This window comes from Cygnus atratus, chromosome 9, assembly GCF_013377495.2.
Source record: "Cygnus atratus isolate AKBS03 ecotype Queensland, Australia chromosome 9, CAtr_DNAZoo_HiC_assembly, whole genome shotgun sequence".
Taxonomy (NCBI): domain Eukaryota; kingdom Metazoa; phylum Chordata; class Aves; order Anseriformes; family Anatidae; genus Cygnus; species Cygnus atratus.
Genome location: NC_066370.1, coordinates 8,216,563 through 8,229,292, shown reverse-complemented (window position 1 = coordinate 8,229,292; position 12,730 = coordinate 8,216,563). Strand labels below are relative to the sequence as shown.

Sequence of the window (12,730 nt, the reverse complement as noted above, 5' to 3'; positions counted from 1 at the left end):
CAGGTCTGAGCTGGCAGAAATCCCAATTCACATGCAGTCTTTGAATGTGTTGAATAAAGAGCAGCTAAAAGAAATTGCTGTAATCCAAACCCAACTGAAAGGCTGCTCAGATTGAAATGTAACTACTTCCCACAGCCAGTTTTTGAAAATGTCTGTTGCTGTTAATTCATTGTCTTTAAGTATTTCTTTAATAACTGTCTTCATTGCTTTTGAAAAAACCTTTGATCTCATGAGATGAAAATATAACTGGCAACATAAAAATAGAAAAGCTTATGATGTTTTTATTAATACAAGTTTACTCAATAACTCTGAAGGCTTTTCTTCCAGTCCAGGAAGCAAATGCAGTGCTAGTGCAGCTGTGTCTCCCATTTCTCCATTGATACTTTTTCCTTTCTCTGTATCACTGTATTTTCCACAATTGCTGAAAACTGGAATTACTGCCTGTCCCAAGTCCACCTCCTCTCCCTGCATCTCCTTTCAGTGGAGGTTGGGACAGTCTGCTCTGGGTCCCCTGCAGTGGAGCCCAGCAGAGCGTGGAGTCATTTCAGAGCCTCTTGCCAGTTTAGAGCTGAGTGTTTTGGGTATGAGGGAGCAGAGGTTCGCCAGCCCTGGCCTCATTTCGCGATCCCACTGTGCCACCTGGAGCCACCTCTCCATGCAGGAGCAGGGCTCCTGCTGCAGTGGGCCTGATGTTGCCGCAGGGTGGGATGTAAATTTGTTAGATACAGTGGGTGAAGTTCTCATGTTGCATGGAGTTTGACAAAGCAACTTCTGGTAAAGGTTAAAAGGGAGAGTGAGGGATACAGAGAGAAGAGGAGGGTGTTGAATGGGTTATTGGTGGACTTGAGCCCCAGATATATGTGGGGAAACCCCAACAGCAAGTTGGGGATGGAGCTCAGACACTGCCCAGGCCTGCCCCTGCTATAAATACATAAAATTAACAGGATATAAATACAAATACATAAAATTAACATGCTATAAATACATAAAATTAACAGGAAGAGTCCAGGCAATAGTAATTTCTTCACACCCTTCCAAACATAGGAGACACATGGTCATAGCCCCATCCCTGGGGACAGGGACCAAGGGTGTTGAGGACACCGGCGAGGCGTTGCATGCCAGGCTGCAAGTTCCCTGTTTGGGCTCCCTGTGGCTGTGCGTCACTGCCTGACGTGTTCCAGGGTTAACTGAGCCATATTCAGGGCTGGGTCACGTCCTGAGGTACAAGGAGCTTTCTGCTGCTCCGTGACTTTCATTTTGAAAGGGGGAAGGTGAGGAGCAGAAAAGGAAGAACTTTACCTCAGAGAACGAAATTTGCCTCAAAGGATCTTCCATGCTAAGGCTGAATACTTTCTAAAATTTAACTTTCCAGTCAGTTTTCTGGGAGGCAGTGAGCGAATCACAATTAGCTCTGCCGCAGGCTACGAGGGCTCAGCGGCTGAGTCATGACAGACCAAAGGGAGTGATACATCAGGAACAAAATCAATGCTGGTCAGCCTTGAGTGCTACAGCTGAGGAGCACCATTAAACAGCTGACAAGGACCATTCCCTCTCCATGACGTTCTTCCATTTTGCTACGTTAGTTATAGTTTCTGCCGATGACCTCTCTTGACTCAAGGGATTCTTTTGTGAGAAATTTCTTATATAAGTTTCACATTGTGATTCTACTCATATTCTGTCAGAGGTTAGTTCTACATTTGACTGAATTGCTTTAAATAAAAGTAGTTCTGGAAAATTAAGCCCCTTGTTTGCTAAGCCTCTGTCAGCGAATAAATGGGTAACTGATGCTAGGAAAGGAACAAACCTTTTCATGGGAGCCATGATGCTGGGAGAAAGCTGTCAGGGCTCACACATGATTCAAAAAAATTAATGGCTGTAAATAGAAAGGATAATCAATCTCTAAAAACCTGAGGATATCTTAACCCAGACTATGTTTAAATTCCTTAAAAAAAGAAATTTCTACACAGAGTAAAGAGCGGTAGAAAATCTAGGGAGAGGCATTTACTAAATTTACTGGGACAGCTCAGAAATTTGTTAAAAATGAAGTAACGATTGGTGTCAGTGGATCCACTAGAGATGCACATTGAATAAACTTGTTTGCTCATTTCCCATGTATGCTTCCCTGTTCTGGAGTTAGAGATAGGTGCAGTGTGTTGGCTTCTGTGGTGTCCAATTAACAATGCCCATTAACTTCAATAAACTGCGGTTTTAGTTTTACAAGAACAGCCTTGCATGTAGTTCCGCTATCCCACTGATATGCAAACAATAGCTCTAATTCCATTTCTCTCCCTACATTTTATTTCAATAGCTTGGCAAGAAGTGATCTTATATTAGTGTCTAACAGTTTGGGATCGCTCAAGGACACAAGGAAGAGGCCAAAAATTGGTGACATTCATAATCCATTCCTCTTTTGGCTCAACAAGCAGTTTGGTTTTGTTTGCTCCTACATCTGACGGACTGTGAAATTACTGTCTCATTGTTTATAGGGTAAATAAAGAGGTTAATATTATTGGGCTGTGTTGAAATATCTGCACTACAAAAGAAGATTGGGTTTTCAAGTGTTTCCCATGGAAATGTCTCTGAAGTAGTTTATACAACCCTTCACAGAATCACAGAATCATCTAGGTTGGAAGAGACCTCCAAGATCACCGAGTCCAACCTGTGACCTACGCTTTCCCTTCCTTTGGTTTTACGTGTGAACAAGAAACAGGAGCTTGTGGTTCTTCTGTCTCTTCTTCCTGTAAACGCCAGTCATCCTGGCTGAAAAAAAAAGATGTCGAAGATGTTTTAATATTAATTTAGTGATGTTTTTAGAAAGGACCGTTGTTTAGAAAGGAAAGGAAAACATTGTAAGTTCATACAGATTTTATTTTTTTATTTTTTTCAGAAGGCCAAGCATTTCTGCTGCAGTACATACTATGGATGCCATCAGAAGGTTGAAATATGGAATGCACCAACATACTCACCATCCTGGTATCTGAAGGCCTTTACTGTCCTCGTGTCATGTTGCAAATAGACACTGTCTAGGCCCTGAGTATTCCACCAGGCTCTGCAGTATCTTTGCCTCCCTGGGATTTTGGCTGCCGATGTGCAAGATCAGCCCTGGTGTGGTGCAGGTGAGTTTGGATGTGCCTCATCACTATGGACTTGTCTCATGTCCAAGGAACTTTAGGCTGACACTTTTTATCATCACCCAACTCACTCTGCCCTTCTTTCTTGGGTACAATGGGACTGCACCAGGTTGGGAGGACACTGCCCTGCTGTCTTGGTGATGGCCTGTGACTCCCAGCTTGTCTTTGCAGATCAACCCACTGAAACATGGTAAGATTCCGTAATTATACTAAAATAGACCAATATTTTCTCAAGAAATTTACTAGTCTTTTGAAATGTTGCTCTGTGCATCAAATCCATGTATAAAATAAATGATAAATCAATTATTTCAACCTAGAAAGTTTTTCTTCTGTAGTCCACATGCTAATAGTCAAATGCAGATTGCCCTGCTTCTTAACTGTCTTCTGCCTGTGAAGTATGTTCATGTGGTCACAGAGACAAACATGCAGGCTGCTATGTTCAGGGAGTATGGCAAATCCTACCTGGCTTACGGCTGGCTCCAAAAGCCATTGAAATTATTAGAAATGTCTTGTGGGTTATCTGCGAGCAGTCCTGCAGACTACATGTTCTATGGTAATTTATGTACTATACTGTGCTCTTAAACCACGACAGTATCTCAATGCCTTCCACTCCAGGGGAGTCCTTTGGTTTACTCAGTTCCTCAGTCAAACCCTTACCAAACTTGTCAGTGACAGGTAAGTGACATTCAGAGCTAGGCTCCTCAGTTGCTTATCAAAATCATTGTTTTAATCTTGTAATCCAAATAAGTAATCAAAATAAAAATCCCCTTTTTGCAATTGCTAATCTGAAATACTCAGGCAAACTCGCTCTTCACTGTACTTCCTCAAGACGGTAGATAGCCTTCAGAGGTGTTTCAGCTTTTAGACCAAGATGGTATAAAAGGTGGTTTTCATTTTGGGTTCGTTTTATTTGTTTCTTTCTTTGTTTTTATGATAGTTGTTTAGATCTTTGTCTGAGGTAGACTTGCAGCTACTAACAGGAAAATCAGAGCAGGAAACAGTCCTTTTAGTTCCACATACAAAGGCTCCTATTAACATGGCTTCTGAATTGGATTCATCTGAAGTAAAGCTAATCCTCCCTCGGACATTTACAGAGTTGGTTGATTACTTCTCTTCTGAGCCGTCCATGGGGAGCATTGCAGGTTTTCATAAATTCATTCCTGGATGTTCTTAATATTATGTTTTTCTGATTCCTGTTTTAAGCTCTGCACATTAATAATTCAAAGCTTACAAAGTAAAGCAAAACAAACGACAGATCAAACCTGGCAGAGCACACTGGGAGAAGAAAATATCACTGAGACAAAAATATTTTAACTGCAGTGGCCTGAATCCTCTTGACCATAATAAAACTACTTTCTGACATCAGATGAAGGCTGATGTGGCAAGATGGCAAGCTTGAGGCTAGTGTAGCAGCTGGTATTCGTGCAGGGCTATATCTGACTTAAGTGCAATACTTACACATAGAGGTAGAACTGAAGAAAGTGATCCACTGCATATTCTCTGCTCAAGAAAACCTTATAATTTCTTCTAGTACCTACACAATTTATTTGAATTTACTTAACTGTGTTGGAAGTACTCTGTCCACATGACAGGAGTATCTAAGAAAGGGAAATGGTTTTCAGTATATATAGTAGAATGCAAATACATATATGTTTTATATTAGAACAGTGGTGGTAGCCAACAGATGACCCATCAGATGTCAAAGTCCCACTGTATGCAGACGCTAGAGTGAGCAGGAAGTAGTCACTGTACCACAGAGCTGACAACTCTATGGAGACAGACAAAGGAGTAATTTCTGTCCCTATTTTTAGGAAATTGAAGTAAAGCAAACTTAAGGACTCAAATATATGTATGGGACAGACCTTTATAAGCTTTGAAAAAGGATCGGATTTTTGAATCAGTTCTGTTCGTTTGAAAATATAGGCCTAAGTGTTGTACTGCAGGTGCTAAATTTAAAGGTTTTCTTTAAATTCTGGCCCATATCTGAGGACAGCCAAGGAAAGGCTGTCTAAGGAAAATAAAACAAGCAGAATTCCATCACAGAGCTTACCTCTAAAATCTCTCTGGTGGTGCTGCTGTGACTCAGAAACAGGCATCTACAGTGGATCTTCACAGCTATCACGTCCAGTCTTCTGCTACTACCATCAATCCCCTCTAATCCTATCTATAAGTTTATCAGGCCTCTTATTAAAACTAAATAGGTTCCTACTTCAAGTGCTGTTACCATTGCCTTTTTATTCCATCATCTCAGAGGAGGTGGTTAAAAAAAATCGTTTCAAGCTTGAATTTATTTTTGACTCATTCATACTTATTTATTCCTTGTCAATATTATCTTTTTCCATTTACATAACATAGCCATCCTTCTAGTGTAAGTAGCTCTTCTCGTTTTCTTGCGTTTAACCTCCTTTTTTTTCTACACCCTACGTTGAATTTACTGACAGCAAGTTTAGTGTTGGTTTTGCAAGGTTAAATGTGCCTTAATTGATCTCTTAATTGAGCTCTTTAATTGTGCCTCTCTGATCAGCTGACCTCTCCACAGCTGTTATTCTAAGAGCTCTTCTCCACGTCTGATGCAGTTTTGATAAGTTTATCCTTAGATGGGCTGATCAGGCCCAGAAATTTTGTTCCAGGTGACTTCTTGCTCAGGTACTGCCTTCAGAAATGAAAGTGCTAAGTTCAGTTCCCTTCTCTGAATGAGTGAGTATGGACTATTTCACACATACTAGAGACCAAGTCAAAAGGTACTGTGGCCTAGTTATATTTCAGTCGCTTGTAGATACTGTTTTTCATTCACTAGAAGAAATTAAATGTTAAAAGTGTAGCAATGCTATCTCGTAACACTGTTGAGAGTCTTAAGCATTAGGCTAGAAAGCCATTCTCTTTCTTTACCTGTGTTGGTGCTGTCATAAATGAGGAGAATTGCCTGGAAGACACAGATCATGGAAGTCTCTGGAGGGCTTCCTGGTCGATGTGTTCTCCTTTTCTTCCAGGCAGGGGCGTGAATTTAACCTGGCTCTCCCAAGTCCAAGGAAGACAGATGCTGCATCGAAGTAATTTCATGCCTTTTCTAGGTTTAATGCCATCAAGAATAACTGAAAATTGTAAACTTCAGATCAGTCTGGACTGTTTTTTGCTTAACTTATATTAGGCCTGTTGCATTGGGGGAAAAAAGGGGAAAAGAAGAATGACTAGTGTCGCTTCTTAGTAGCTTAAGAAGGAAATTTAGTAGCTTCCCCTAATAGGCAATGGGGAAAATGGACAATTTGCTTATTTGCAGTCTGCTTGATTCCATGAAGTACAAAAAAAATGCATGTGAACAAGGAAGAAACACAGCTTCAATGTTTGTACAGTAGAACAATGCAGCCATTTGTTAGGAGGGCTCGTAGCTGTTAAACACAAATGACTGGAGTAACCCCATGTGGTTCATAGTCTCTTATTATGCAGACTTATTGTAGTAGACACAACTTGTTTTCACACTAATTGGTTCCCTGGTGACAACCTAGAGACATTGTTCACTTTGATCAGTGAGAAGTCCAGAAGATTTCAGAAGATTTTGAAATGGTATTGTGTTCCTTCTTCTTTATTTTTATTTTTTATTTTTTTTTAGGTTTTATAAGTAATACATTCCCCTACAAAGTTAGCACCAGAGGAGTAATAGTACAAGGTTGGTGTTAAACTTATTATATGAAAATTACACTTGGTAATGATCTGAACTTTAAAAAATATCTGCTTCTTATTTCAGAAATGAAAGAGCTCAATTCCTTCCTACATTTCATTTGTTTTAAGGCAGAGAAGGAAAATGGTATCAATTTTTCTGCCAGCACATTAAAACATGTTTTTATTAACAAGTAATTGCATTGAATCTTGGAAAGGATCAGCAGCAGCAGAAAATACTTCTGGAAAGCTGAAAAATGTATTTCAGATTCCTTTGAACAAAAAAGTAAAACTGCTCCAGGAGGGTATTTCCCTTACTTGAGTATAGGATGCGAGAATTTTATGTAAGTTCTACTGCTGAGAGCTATTTTAAATCTCTTTTGAACTCAAGTAATCTGTGAAGTAAATGCATGTCTGGACAAAAAGGCACCCTGTGCCTTGTTTGAGACAAAACAAGTACAAAATTTCTGAAAGCTTAACAAATCCAAGTGAGATTCAGAGGGAAGTCCACATTTTAACTGTTTGTAGGTTTTATTTCCAGTTCTGGTCTAGTATGGATCAGAAGAGAAGAGGCATGGTAGATCTATCCTATGGCAATCTTTCCAGGACAGTCTCCTATGTGGATGTAGCTATAGCAATGTAAAGATGCCAGAGGATTAGAAAAAAATCATTGCTGCATGAGACTGAAATGTGCCACTTCATTTAGCTTGCCAAAAAGAAAATTGAGAAGCAACACCACATAACTCAGTGGACTTTGGTCTTGCAGAGGAGGGCAAACCAAAAATAATGACTGGAAGGTAAAGTCAATAAAAATCAATTAGATTTTTTTTTTCCAAGTGAGAATGACTGGGACTAGTGAGAGTGAGTGAGTATGTGGTGGATGCTGGATCTGTAATGGAGACTGCATGTCTGACTCTTGGTTGCCTTTGTGAAACATACAACGTACAGGACTCAGAACAGGCTGAGTATAAGTGTAATAGTCTGAAAATAAATAGGATGCTGACTGAACGATGCGACAGTCCCACTTGGTCTTAAACTCAGAGGGAATCTTACTTTAGTCAAGCACATAGCTGCTATTCCTGCAGCTCTGAGTTCAAGAGGTAGTTGAGGCAAATACGTTATTAAAATGTAGCAGCAGGCTTATGTCTGTAAGTTGATGGAGAATGGTTCTTTGAAGAAGGTGTTAGAAGTAATGTGTGGGATTTTCAGAAGGCCCATTTGAATCATGTGGCAGGATATCAAACAATGTTCTGAAGACTTTCTTGGGGAGATGGGTCTCTCCAGATTGCCTCTGGGAATCGAAAATCTTAAGAAGGTTGACTTATTGGCATTAGTGACCATATGACATGCAATAGCTCGGAGGAGCTGGTTTAATCATGCAGAGGTTAGATGAGGTACATACTGCTGGCAGGCCTGGAGAAGCATCCTGGAGCTTGTGTTTCAAGGGTGCTCAAGACAGCACTGAAAGTTTCCTTCAGTGAAAAGTGAACAACGGACAGGGATGGAGGCAAGGCTGATTGTGTGCAAGGGTTGTCGGAGAGGCCTTTACCTTCCAGCTAAGTTCACCAAACCAAGGAACTCAGTGAAGCCAAGTCATTTGGAGGCATCACTTCCAGCCAGAAGGCACTGTACAGTGCCTGTGAAGGGAAGCTAAAGAGAATGGTGCTCTAAAGCCTGTCATCTTTGCTGCTGTTCATATTGCTGTTGAGACAGTAGGCACTGTGCAGGCTTCCCGCTTCCCTGAGAGTGTTTTAAAATGCCTTGGAAAAGACAAACCACCTGTCCTTGGATTTTCACTCTTGTAATCAAACTTCATATAGTGATCTCTTAGAGGAGAAAACGTCTGGTGACTGGTTGAGCCCCGAGCCCTTCTGAATCCTAAGAGTAAGTCACTCACTGAAGATTCACCAAGGACCATTTCATCCTTGCTTTATAAAAGAAAAGACTGATGTCCCAGCCTAACCAAAACAGGCAACAAGTGTATAAATCCAAGATATCCCATAAAAAGTTTCCTCCTGTATCTCGTCCTTTTCCAAACGAGGGTACAACTCCTTTTTAAAAGCCTCTGCAGGCTGCTGCAGCAATATTGTAGTTTGAGGCTAGAAGGAAGATGGAGTTTTTTCTAAAGGAATAAAGAAGCAGTTTGATTAGAGTATGGCAAACCTCCCAGCAACCCTTCTATATTTTGGGGGGAGTGCTTGACCTGACAGCACAGCTGGGACCTTGTGGCTCCAGATGACCATCCACTGATCCTTAGGTTTCCTTAAATCATCCCGATACAGTAAAGCAGTTGATAACATTGGAAGCCAGGGTTCATACCTTTCAGACTCCAGGTCCTTTGGTGTTTGTTCTTGCACTGAAGCACACTCACATTGGCTAGTATAGGAAAGAGATGATGAAAATGTACTTTAGCCCTGGATTTTGTGTTGGTGGAATTTAATGAAATTTCATCCACGGTATGGCTGAAGGTTTGTGGGTCCCCATCTGACCACCCAGCTGGAGTGCCTGGATTTGGCAAGTGGGCATGTCAGCAGGATCACTTCTGAACAGACTGTGTCTTTCAAGGAATGTACTTCATGCACATTCACTGCTGCAACATGTGTTCCTTGGCCACCAAATGCTGGCAGGAAATTTGTGAAGGATACAAAGTAAGGTAGTTGGAAGGAAAAAAGATGCCACTTGGATGGAAATGTTCATATATTGGAAAATGATGTCTGTTTTGTAGTAAACAGGCTGTTAGGTATGTTTGTTATTTTTAGCCAATAATGCACTTGATGAAAGAGTGCACTTGATAAGGAACAGCCTCTGATGTGAGGGAGATGGTACAACAGCAGGTTGTTATTAAGGCTAGCTTGATTGGCAGCTGTAAAAGTAAATAGTGGTGCTGCTCTTGGTTAACAAGCGGCAAATGGGGGGATTGAGCAAACTTTCAGATCATTAAACAAATGGAAAGCTTGCTCAACATCAAAGTGTGGTTTGGTGTTCTATTTGTAGCAAAAAAAAAAAGAAAGAAAAGGCTGGACTTGGTATTTCTGCAGTCCTTGTGTAGTCTCTGTCTGCCCTGCCCTGCCTGGGAGCAGGACTGATGCCATGGAGAGGAAGGGGTTTTTTAACTCCTCATTCGTGTGGGTAGCTTTATAGTGACATTTGTCTCCTCAGACATTATTTCTCTACCCGGGTTCCACCTCTTTTGTTAAATCCTGTCCTTCAGGGAGCCAGGAACACAAATCTATTGTTGAGACAAAGGGCTGCAGCCATTAGGTGTGACAGCCAGGCACCGTGGCCCGTATCCAGCCTATTTCCATTAGAAGGCAATGCAAGGACCACTGTCAGTCACATTGCCTAATTAGTGGAACTAGGATGGAACTAGTGGAATGTTACTGGAACTAGGATGATGATGATGATAGAAAATAAAGGGAAATTTTAAAAATAAAAGATTGAAAAAAATACAACTCACATAGGGCTGTTTATTGCTTGTAGATAATTCAAATGTCACCCATCCCTTTAAACCTAGGCTCACGGGGGTCCCAGACTCTGTGCTCTTCTCTGCTCAGGGTTGAATGTGAGCTTATAGTTTTCAAATTTACCCATTCTAACTGTGAGGATAAATCCTGTACCATTTTTTTATTGCAACCTAAAATGGAAGAAAGCTCATTATTTAAATACAGCATCAGACTTCCCCTTGGTGTTACACAGTGGTCTTCATGCTCTTTCAATGCTACTAAAGTCTCTAACTGAGCTACCAGCCTCTAATTCAACTCAGAGACTAACAAAGGGAGAAAATGGTAAAAGTGTTGTTTATCTTAGAGAAAGACTGCTTACTGAAAGTTTGGTATAAAGATGCTCTAATACTTCTGGGAAAAATAAATCTTTTTTTTAATAGCTCTTTGTAATGCAAATGTTCTGTAGCGGAGCCTGTGGAACCTTGTGTTATTAATCACCTTGAGTATCCAAACTTTATTTTTAGGACTGTGCTGTTTAGCTATTGGGAAAAACTATAAGTATACAATTTAAGTGAAAAAAAAAAAAAGAAAGAAAGAAAAAAGGAACTCATAAAATACACAACAAAGGAAAAACCCCTACAAATCAAAAAGAAAAAAAGAAAAAAGAAACATGAAGACATTTGATTTCTCCTCATTTATCACACCTGTACAGGAAGATAGCCATCTGATTACTTATTGCTTGGAGATGACTGCATCAGCCTGGGATGATTTTTCTATTATTATTGTTATCATCTTTTTTGCCTCTCTTCTCCCATGCCTCTTGTCTATAACAGAGATGAGGGAAATCATTCCAATAGCAATCCTAGCACTAGTAATAATCAAAGAACTATTCTGTTCTTATTTCAGATTCAAAGAAAAAAAAATTCATTGTTCTTTTTCCCTGTTCTCTGCTCTTGACGTAATACATTATGGCCACTTTTTATGTTCTTGTTCATCCTGGGGCAGATCGTGATGTAGGTGATTGATCACAGAGGGGAGTAGGAGCTCGCGCTCGGATGTGCACCGAGGACAGGAGTCTCACAGCCAGTTTAAGCCAGCAGCAATTTTTTTTGTCTTCCTCTCCCAGCAGTGGAGAAGGGGTATGGGCGTATCGTGAGGGTGTTCTGCTGGACATGGCTGGGGTGTTGTCACTCACCATACCAAGGCCACCTGTCATGCAGTTTGTTGTTTCTCATGTTCCTCAGCCAGCTTTTTTGCCATCACCTGTCCCATTTTTCACACCCAAAATCATGCTCCGTAGTGGTTTTTAATTGGAATGTCACACCTAATTTAATTTTTCTTTGTAAGGTAGTCTAAAATATTTGTTGCTTTCTGTGATAAACAGAAGCCAAATAGGAGGATGGATTCTAGTTGTATGCTTATGTCATCAGAATACAGTTTTGAGTTGCATTTACACATTCTGCCTTCCCCAAATATTGGTATTATGATAAAGCTCAGGGCAGTGTTATTCAGATGAACTCTACCGTTTGCTTCCTGCTTCCACCAGCTTCCCTGCTTTGTTTCCCTCTTGCTTCCTCAGTAATCTATAATTTTCCAAACTCTGCTTCAGCCCACGAGTCCCAAAGGTCCTTTATGCACCCTGCCATGCTCAGGCACAGCGACCCCTTTCCCTTCCCCATGCACAGACATCCATGCCATCGAGCATCCTGCCCTTCCCAGCACTGCAGTCCCCTCTGCCTGTGTACCACTGCTCTGCTGGGACAGGGCCAGGTTTGTCCCAAAACGCTCTTGTTCAGAGGTGGGGCTGTGAGCCCAGCTGCTTTCTGTGTTAGCTGCTATATAACAGATAATCAGTTTATAAATAAATTGCATCACATTTTCCCCAAACTGGGCAGCAGCTTTCTGGGAGGATTGGGACTGGGACAATCCCCAGCCTGGTGTGCTCGACAGACTACTACCCGCTACTGATCTTCCAGACAGGTGGGGAGGAAGCTGCATACTGTAGTCTGAGGGGAATGAAGGAAGACTTCAAGGCCTTGGCACAGTTGGTGAAAGAGTCTGGGACGCAAGTTATTTTCTCTTCCCTCCTTCCATTTTCAGGTGATGACATGGGACAGAATAGAAGGGTCCAGTTCATAAATGCTTGGCTATGTGACTGGCTACAGGCAGGGCTTTGGGTTCTTTGATAATGGCTGGTTTTATAAGACACCAGGCCTGACAGTAATATGCGGGGAAGGTTTATCTCACAGGGGCAAAAGGGTTCTGGGACAGGAATTAGCGGGGCTCATTTGGAAAGCTTTAAACTAGATCCGAAGGGGGATGGGGTTGTAGCTGGGCTTGCACTGGTCAGGCAGCGCTCTAGCAGTGATGAAGACTGGGAGACCTCCCACCCCCCTGGGGTGAAATCGGCGTGCTCAGCTCGCTCCCTGAAGTGCCTGTACACCAATGCACGCAGCACGGGGAATAAACAGGAGGAGTTAGAAATCTGTGTTCGGTTGGGAG

General features: G+C 41.4%; 1 long non-coding RNA gene across 1 annotated transcript in view; it reads left to right on the top strand.

Moving 5' to 3' along the window:
• The window catches only part of LOC118247081 (uncharacterized), a 112,927-nt gene that overhangs the window by 88,129 nt on the left and 12,068 nt on the right, over positions 1-12,730 (top strand). The window contains exons 3-4 of the long non-coding RNA XR_004778292.2: positions 2,888-3,116; positions 3,241-3,321. This is a non-coding gene — a long non-coding RNA (uncharacterized LOC118247081). The remainder of the gene's footprint in view (positions 1-2,887; positions 3,117-3,240; positions 3,322-12,730) is intronic.